The following is a 9,252-nucleotide window of genomic DNA, read 5'->3' as shown; positions in this document are numbered from 1 at the left end:
GGGTTGATGATGAGGATCACGTCGGCTATTGTTGTCATTAGGATCTTGAAGATGAGGCGTACCCAGAGAGGCAGCTAACAAGTCTTGTGTTTCAATAATTTGTAAGAAAGATTGTCTGTTAAGAAGGATAGCCGAACTGATATTGCAGAGACAACACGCCAAGGGTGGCTTCAAATTACTTGCTGAAAAGGTGCGGCTGGTGAGTCAGCTATCCTGAACTGCGGGGTGTTACCACCTTTTCCACAGTTAAGGAGAATCATAAGGGCTATCAGAAGCACGAAGAGAAGGATAGTGCGATGCCCAAAAGGGGGAGGGTAGGTCGACTGTGATTGTCAAGATCCCCAAGGAGGGAAGTACTTCTTCAGATGATAGCCATTGATCAGGAAAGGATCATCAGAGGCATCAACGATCTGCACAACCTGAAGAGAGCCATTAGGATTGACAGCAAGTACCTTGTATGGGCCCATCCACCATTTTTGAAGCTTGCCAAGAAACTTGCCAAATCTCGAATCATAGGCTAGGATAAGATCACCTTCTTTGACCTCCTTGTGCTTCCCAAGAGGTTGTTCCCATCCTCTTCTTTATTTCAAACCTCCAAATTTGCAAAAAATCAACAAAGTGTTAGAAAAAGATTTTTTTGTGATTTTCTCAGATCATATAGCCCCCCCCAACCTGGCTAGAGGTATTTATGCCTCTAGACACTCTTTGGTATCTTGAGCTAACCCTACCCAGATGTGATAGGGTTTTAAGCGCTATCCATTTACCTTGGTCTTGTGCACTTTTCCCTCAATGTCTTGAAGTTTGTAAGAGCCATTGTCGAATCTTTTTGTGACCCAAAACGCTCCCTCCCACCGGTAGAGAAACTTGCCATCCTTTATTTTATCAAAGTGATTGTCATATCGAAGCACTAAAGATCCCTCCTTGATGTTTTTATCTGTTAGCTTCTTGTTGAACTTTTCTCTATGCTTCTCAACTTCTTGGGAGTAGTGGTTGATGGCTTCTTCACGATCCAATTGTAGCCTCTCTAGGTCTAGTAATCTTTGATGTAACTTCTCCTTTTGAGAGCCTACTGTGCCACCTAATACCCGAAGGCTAGCTAATTTCACCTTAATAGGTAAAAGAGCCTCTTGTCCATAAACTAGATGAAAAGGTGTGAACCGGAACATGGTTTTGAAGGAGGTTCTGTAAGCCCATAGAGCTCCACTAAGGTGCTTGTCCCAATCCCGGGGCCTTGAATGTACCTGTTTGTTGATGATTTTACAAATCATTCCATTTACCTTCTCTAACAATCCATTGCATTTAGGGTAGTAAGGGGTAGAGAGTCATCGTTGAATGTTTAGCTTTTGCATGAGTTCACCTACCACATTAACTCTAAACCTTGGTCCTCTATTTGATAGTATTTCAAGAGGGGTACCAAACCTACAACAAATGTGGTCAAAGATGAATTTACTCACTTCCTTAGCAGTGATTCTTCTAGTTGGCATAGCCTCGGCCTATCTAGTCATGTAATCTACCCCCATGATAATATAATATTTTCCTAATGGAGTGCATGATAGAGGCCTTATGGCATCAATTCTCCACTTCTCAAAGGGTCCATAGACCTTGATTGGGGTTTGTGGTTCTGCTATGAGGCGTCTGGTCCTGATTTCTGACATTCTTCACATGTTTGACACCAATATTTGACATCTCGATGTAGACTGGGCCAAGTAAAGCCGGCTTGTAGAACCTTTCTACTTGTGATGTCGTGTGAAAAGTGGCCTCCACACACATCATCATGGCAAGCTTTTAATATTTTTTCAATTTTCCACTTAGAAGGCACTTTCCTAAGCACACCATCCTTACCAAGACAATACACACTATCATTTACCATGTGATATCTTGTAGCCTTCCAAGCTAGCCACTGTCTTTCTCCCTTAGTCAGGTGTTTGGGATCTTCTCCTTGCTCTAAGAGGTGTAGAATATCTTCTAAGTCTTCCTTGCCTTGCTGAAGTGGGGGTTTGATAGCCACTGCTCCCACCATTGACTCATTCATCTTTGATGATGCTAGATGGTCGGCATCCTTGTTCTAGTCTCTTGGCACATGATGTACTTGTGCCTCCCTAAATCTTCTCATGAGAGATTTGGCCTCTCTCATTTTACTAGAGAGGTTTGTATTTTTGCATGCCCATGTACCTTGCATCTGCCTTACCAATAGCATGGAGTCTCCAAAAGCATTCAACCTCTCATTGAATTACTAAGACACCAACAAAGACCATCAATTAAAGCTTGATATTATGCCTCATTGTTAGAGTGGTGGACACCTTCCAAGATGATTCCTTCACCATAGATTTTTTCTCCTAAAGGAGAGAAAACAACAATGCCTATGGCTACCTTATCCTTAGTTCTCTTGCATGCACCATCAAAGTAGAGGCTATAAGCATCTACAAGAGTCTTTATGGATGGGGGTGGTGGAAGGTCCTCTCTTTTCACCTTGAGATTTTTGTCAGAGCACCTGTTTGTCAAAATATCAGCCATGCATGCTCGCGTTATTTTTTCAACCTACACTGTATAATCAAACTCTTGAAGTTGGACCACCCACTTTGCTATTTTGTCAGAGATTTCCATATGTTGTAGTACATAGGGAAACATATCCTCCACAGTGATGATCACAAAACTCTTTGGAAGCAAATATGGCTTACTGCAAACATGAGGGCCAACACTAGTTGTTACATGGAGGTGTAAGCCTTCTCTGAGGCTTTCATGAGGCGGTTGGCAAAATATACAGGCCTCATGAAGGATGGTTTTGGATCTTTTTGTAGGAGAGCAGTACTAATGGCCTCTTCTCCCATGCTAGGGTTTACAAAGAATGTTTCTTCCCAACAAGGATGGAGGATTATAGGAAATGACCCCAACATTTTCTTTATCTCCTTAAAATGTTATTCACTTTGTTCACTCCATACAAGTGTTTCTTGGCATGTCAGTTTTGCTGCAGGGGATATATGACCTGAGAGAGTAAGTGTATAAATCTACCCAAATATCTTAGCTTTTGTAAGAAGGAGACTAATTGTTTGATGAAGGTAGAGCTAGTAATGTTTCTACCTTTTTTGGATCTACCTCAATTCCTTTAATTGACACTACATGCCCTAGTAGTGTAACCTTTCTTTCCCCAATGTGACATTTATCCTTATTTAGTTGTCCACTCAACCTAGCTAAGCAAGTAAATCCTTCATCAACCTTGCGTAGATATTCCTTGAGCTGTAAATACAAAAGTTATCTATGAAAACCCTTATGGACTTACCAAAGTAAGATTGGAAGACCATATTCATGAATCGTTGAAAGGTTGCTGGGGCATTTGTGAGACCAAAGGGCATGACCCGAACGGAAAAACAGCTCCATGGTGTGATGAAAGTGGTCTTCTTTTGATCCTCCTCTGCAATGCGAATCTAGAAGTAGCCAAAGTAGCCACCATCACACACTATATACCGCTCATGTCCCGCTACTTCATTCAAGATTTCATCCTGAAATGGGAGAGGGAAGTGGTCCCTCTTTGTTGCAGCATTTAGTGGCTTGTAATCTATGCATACTCGCCACTTACCATTTTTCTTTGGCCTCACTATTACTGGGGAGACCCATTCTGAATCTCCCACTGGATATATGAATCCTGCATTCAAGAGTCTCTTCACCTCCATCAACAGTGCATCCTGTTGCACAACTCCAGTCTTCTCAATCTTTGTACTATAGGTTTGCTTCCTTCTTTGAGTTGGATGTGATGCTTCACTGCAGTGACACCTGTAATGTGAGTATAATCAGAAATAAACAATGATGCATGCTTCTTGAGAACATTCACATAACCCTCCCTTTCTTCATTCTTTATATCCTTGGATATCATCTTCTCTAGGCTAGCATCCCACACATCTTCTCCTTGGATTCTTGGGTTGTCTTCTGATGAGGTAGATTCCTTTAAGCTGACGCCTATAACTTCGAGAGTGCTATCACTCTCTCCACTTGAACTCTCTTCCTCTTCTACCGATGAGGAACATCCACTTGAGCTCCACTCATCGGTAGATGTTTCTAGTTCAAGGTTCTCTTGACACCCACTCTTCAAGTTGTAAACCACCTTTTGATCATGGCCACCCACCTTACGTGGCCTCAACTCCAGATCCCCTGTTGCCCAATCTTGCCTAGCTCTGATGCCCATAAGCCAATAGGATGAGGGGATATCCTTCTCCCTTTACTGGCATCACATAAACATCCACTACTACAGTGATTCCAAAAACAGAAACTCTCAAAGCTTTCACTACACCCACACATGTGACCACATCATTGTTGGCCATCTTTGCCCTAAAGGTTGAGGATTCCATTACTTCTTGTTAAGATTCAAAGACAGAGACAAGGGTTGAAGTCAATTGAGTAGAGTAGTGTGCTCTTACTCTTTTTTTATCATTCCATACACTACTTAGTGAATGTACAACCTAAGGTCACAAAGGACCATTCACACCAAAGCAGTTAGGTCCTAAGCACTGACTTATTTAATGTCTACATAGTGTGGTACAGCTGGACAACTTAAGTGTTTGGTATGGTCATACCAAAGATAGTAGATCGAGCTTGAAGTCTTAACACTCCCCCTCAAGCTCAAGATAGCATCTGTGCACCAAGCAGCTATCTAAACACATTGAACTTATCTTTACCCAAGGACTTGGTAAAGATATCCGCAACCTCCTCATCAGTCTTTACATGCATGAGATCAACTCGTCCTACAAGAACCATCTCTCTGATGAAGTGGTAGTGTACCTTTATGTATTTAGTTTTGGCATGATATAATAGATTCATGGCCAAGAGTACATTACTCAGATTATCGCATAGTAACTTCACTAGAGCATCTACCTGTATGTCCAAATCAGCCATAAGCTTGAGCAGCCATGAAATCTCGCATGCTGCCAATGCAGCACCCCTGTACTCTACCTCAGTACTTGACAAAACAATCGTAGGCTGCTTCTTGCTACTCCAGCTAATCACGCCGCTACCAAATCCAAAAGCATATCCACTCGTAGATCTACGGTCATATGAGCATCCTGCCCAATCTGCATCCATGTATCCAATGAGTTTCAAGGGCTTATCTCTGACATAAAATATCCCATACTCTACAACGAAATTAACATATCTCATAATGCGTCTAACTGCATCCAAGTGCGGCTTTCTAGGCTTCTGCATAAACTGGCTTATGAGCCCTACATCATAGCTCAAGTCAGGCCTAGTGATGGTCAAGTAAATCATACTGCCAACCATCTGCCTATACATAGTCACATCCTCTACTTCAGCTCCAGTGCTCATGTCTAGCTTGACATTCTGATTAAGAGGTGTATCCAATGGTTTGCATTCAGCCATGCCATACTTCTTTAGCATTTCCATGCCATAGTGCTCCTGCATCAGTCATAAACCATTTTTAGCTGGAACTACCTCAGAGCCTAAGAAATACTTCACTTCTCCTAGGTCCTTCATGTCAAATTCAGATTTCAGCATCTTCATTACATGCTGTATACCCAAGTCATCATCACCAGTGATTATCAAATCATCAACATATATGACTAGCACTACCAAGCCACTGTCAGTCTTCTTTGTAAATAGGCTGTGATTAGCCCTACCAATAGCAAATCCCAATCTCTGCAAGTAGTTACTGATCCTAGCATGCCAAGCTCTCGGAGCCTACTTCAACCCATACAATGCCTTTTTCAGCCTACATATATAATGCTAAAAATTAGGGTGAACATACCTTTTCGGCTGAACCATATAGACATCCTTTGCTAAGTCACCATTAAGAACGGCATTCTTCACGTCCATCTGCTGCAATTTCTAGCCTCTATTAGTAGCCAAAGCAATCATGATGCGTATGGTTGCCATCTTGGCAATAGGGCTGAATGTTTCCTCATAATCAAGTCCATACTATTGGGCATACCCCTTTGCGACCAGCCTGGCTTTGTACCTTTCCACACTGCCATCCGAATTGCATTTGATTTTGTAGACCCATTTGCAACCAATGGTCTTTTTCCCTTCAGGTAGTGGCACAAGATTCCATGTCTTATTTTCAGCCAAGGCATTCATTTCTTCATCCATAGCTACACACCAGTTCTCATCTTTCACTACTTTAGCATATGTGCCTGGTTCTTTGATCTCCATCACTTTTGTCCTGTAGGCATAATGCTTTGCAGAGTAGCCACTATATGTCAACCTGTCAATAGGGTATCTCGCCCCTCGAGACCCCTCTCTCATGAGGCGGAATGTACCTGCTCTACCTTGTGCTAGGCGTATAGACAGTCGAAATACCAAGTTCACTTTCTAAAGTGTCAGTAGACTCATATCCAGAAGTCATTCTACCAGGTGTTATCATACCAAATGCATCCTCAGTAGCTTTCTCTTTTCCTTTGCTGTCCAAGACATCATATCTTCCCCTCACTGACATACTGGTGTCAGTGGACGGTGAGCTCCTCAATTTCCTTGTTCATGGGAATACTGTCTGACCACTAGGACCTATCGTAGCAGTGCTCTGCTGCAAATCAACTATAGATACATGAGTGGAAGGCATATCCGATGGCACTGTAGTCGATGATACATACCAAGAACCCATCTCATAAAAAATAACATCCCTACTCACCAAAGTCTCCCTAGTAGAGGGATCATAGCATTTGTATGCCTTCTTCTCTTGCGAATATCCAATGAAAACACACTTATGCACTTTTGGATCCAACTTCTTCCTTTTCTCATCTGGAATATGCACATAAGCAAGACAGCCAAAGACTTTCATGTGACTTACATCCGGCTTATAGCCATACAGCCTCTCAAACGGTGTCATCTCATGAATACTTGCAATGGTCTGATTCAAGATATACATGGCTATCATAACAGCCTCAGCCCAATAATAGAGCGGCATCTTCTTCTCATTCATCATGGAATGAGTAGCTTCCATCAAGACCATGTTCTTTCTTTCAGCTACCCCATTCTGCTGAGGAGTGTAGCTGTAGGTAAGCTACCTACGTATGCCATTTTCAGCCAGAAAATTGTCAAACTCATTTGACACATACTCCCCGTTGCTATCTGATCTCAAGCAAGAGATATAGTAGTCAAATTCCTTTTCAACTTGCTTTTTAAACTGCTGAAAAATAGCAAACACCTCATCCTTTGTTTTCAGGATATACGCCCAAGTATAGCGACTGTAATCATCAATGAATGTCACATAATACTTCAACCCTCCCATAGATGCATAATGGGCTAGCCACCAAACATCAGAGTGCACTAAGTGCAATGGACGTGTACTCTGCCTTACATGCCTGACAAATGGCAACCTTGACTGCTTAACAAACTGGCAAGCATCGCATACATGACCAATATCTGAATATTGAAACTTGGGTAAACCTGTAACAAGATGTTTTTTCTGCATAATTTGTAGCCTTTGCAAATTCACATGCCCCACTCTCTTGTGCCAAATTTCCAAATCTCTGATAGTGCCAGAACCATGGGAAAACATAGCTGAATTCAGCTCTGGCAAGGTAGCATCAAGAGTAAACATTCTGCCATTCCTGTGACCAAGAGCTATTAGCTTGTATCCATTGCCAAACTCTTCAATAAAGCAGCCATGCTTATTGAATCTAGCCTGCAAGTTCTGCTTCGATAGATAGTAAGTTCTTCATAATCAAAGGAACATGCAATACATCATGCAAATTTTTCTTTTTGCCATCATGAACCACAAGAGGCACTTTGCCTTTATGCTCAATGCTATGCTGCGTGTCATCACCTGTACAGACATAGCCATGTTTTTCAGCCACCATATCAGTAAACCAATCACCGTGAGGGGTCATGTGGTTTGATGCCCCTGAATCAATGTACCAAACCACATGCAAGACTCTACGAGCTCTTTCTGTCCAAGCTTGGTGTAATCGTCTCTGATCAGCCATAGGTCGATCTGGGGGCTGAGGTTCAGCTTCCACTCCAGTCACCAACTCCCAGTAGCCTTTCCCTATTAAGAAGTTCTCCATGCGGAACTTCCATATGGCATAATTGTTACTGTCAAGCTTTTCCTCCACAATCTAGGTTATGTTGTCGGTTCTATCTGCATTTGCCATGATGTCAACACTGCCTGACTTTGTGCAAGCCAACTTCTATTTATTGACCAAAGTTCTTGTTGAACCTGTAGTCAATGAAATATGCACCTCTGTTCAGACTACTAATAGTGATCAGATATACAATCTGTATGTTCATATATCTACTCATATATCATGCCCATAACGTATCTGATTTATGACAGTTCTGTCCAAGGTACACGAGAGAAAAAAACTCTGCAATAGCAGTGAATTTTCAGCTTATTAGCATGTCAAGCTGTCCATACATCAGTTCATACATCTATGAACACTCACAATACATGTGGATATCATTGACTACATTCACTGCATATACATATGCCTTAACATCCATTGACAGACTTCAATTTGCAAATTTCACCATGAAATTCTCTGTCATCATGCATGTCGGGTTCCAAATAGTAGTGATAACATCAGTTCACTGATTGCAAGAGTTAATGTCAATAAATTTCTGCAACTGTAGTAAAATTTCAGTTCAAAATAGTGCCAAACATGTCTAAGGATTTTTCATTCCATCGGGGTTAAGTGACATTGCATATAGGTGACTTCAGATGGCACTGTAAGTACATACATATGTCTCAACTACAATAGACAAACTTCAGTCTGTAATTTTCAACATGAACTTTACTGTCAAAACAAGGGTATTTCCTACTCCAAATAGTCTCTAATCACTCAAAACATGTATATCAACATTTGGAGGTCAATACATGACCATAGAGCATCATTGCTAGTACACACATTAGTGACAGTGATCAAGCGGACTACATACAGGTTGCAGCCAATCAATGACAGTTTTCATTTAGCTTCAGATTAGTCCAAATTTGAGCATTCAATGCTCTTGGTACTTCACAAGTACCTTGCATTTACGAAGACCCACCTAGCATTTACGGTGACCAAGTAAGCATCTGTATGCTTCCAAATTCAAAGTGCAGAATGCAATCCATGTTTGTATGCAGGCTGAAAATGGGGCTGCTAATGCTACCCATAATACTGAACTTATTGTATAGACTCAATAGCCTTCAACCAGCATGACCTTTGTGTGTTATCTTGATGAGATATGGTGCTACCAGTTTATCCAGATTTCAGGTGCATTTTCCTGGGAGTCACGTGGTCTGCACGCTGAGTATGATCACGTTTTTTACTG

This window comes from Lygodium microphyllum, chromosome 25 (assembly GCF_053477565.2).
Source record: "Lygodium microphyllum isolate KBCC chromosome 25, Lygodium_microphyllum_v1.1.10, whole genome shotgun sequence".
Taxonomy (NCBI): domain Eukaryota; kingdom Viridiplantae; phylum Streptophyta; class Polypodiopsida; order Schizaeales; family Lygodiaceae; genus Lygodium; species Lygodium microphyllum.
This window is presented reverse-complemented; position numbering follows the sequence as displayed.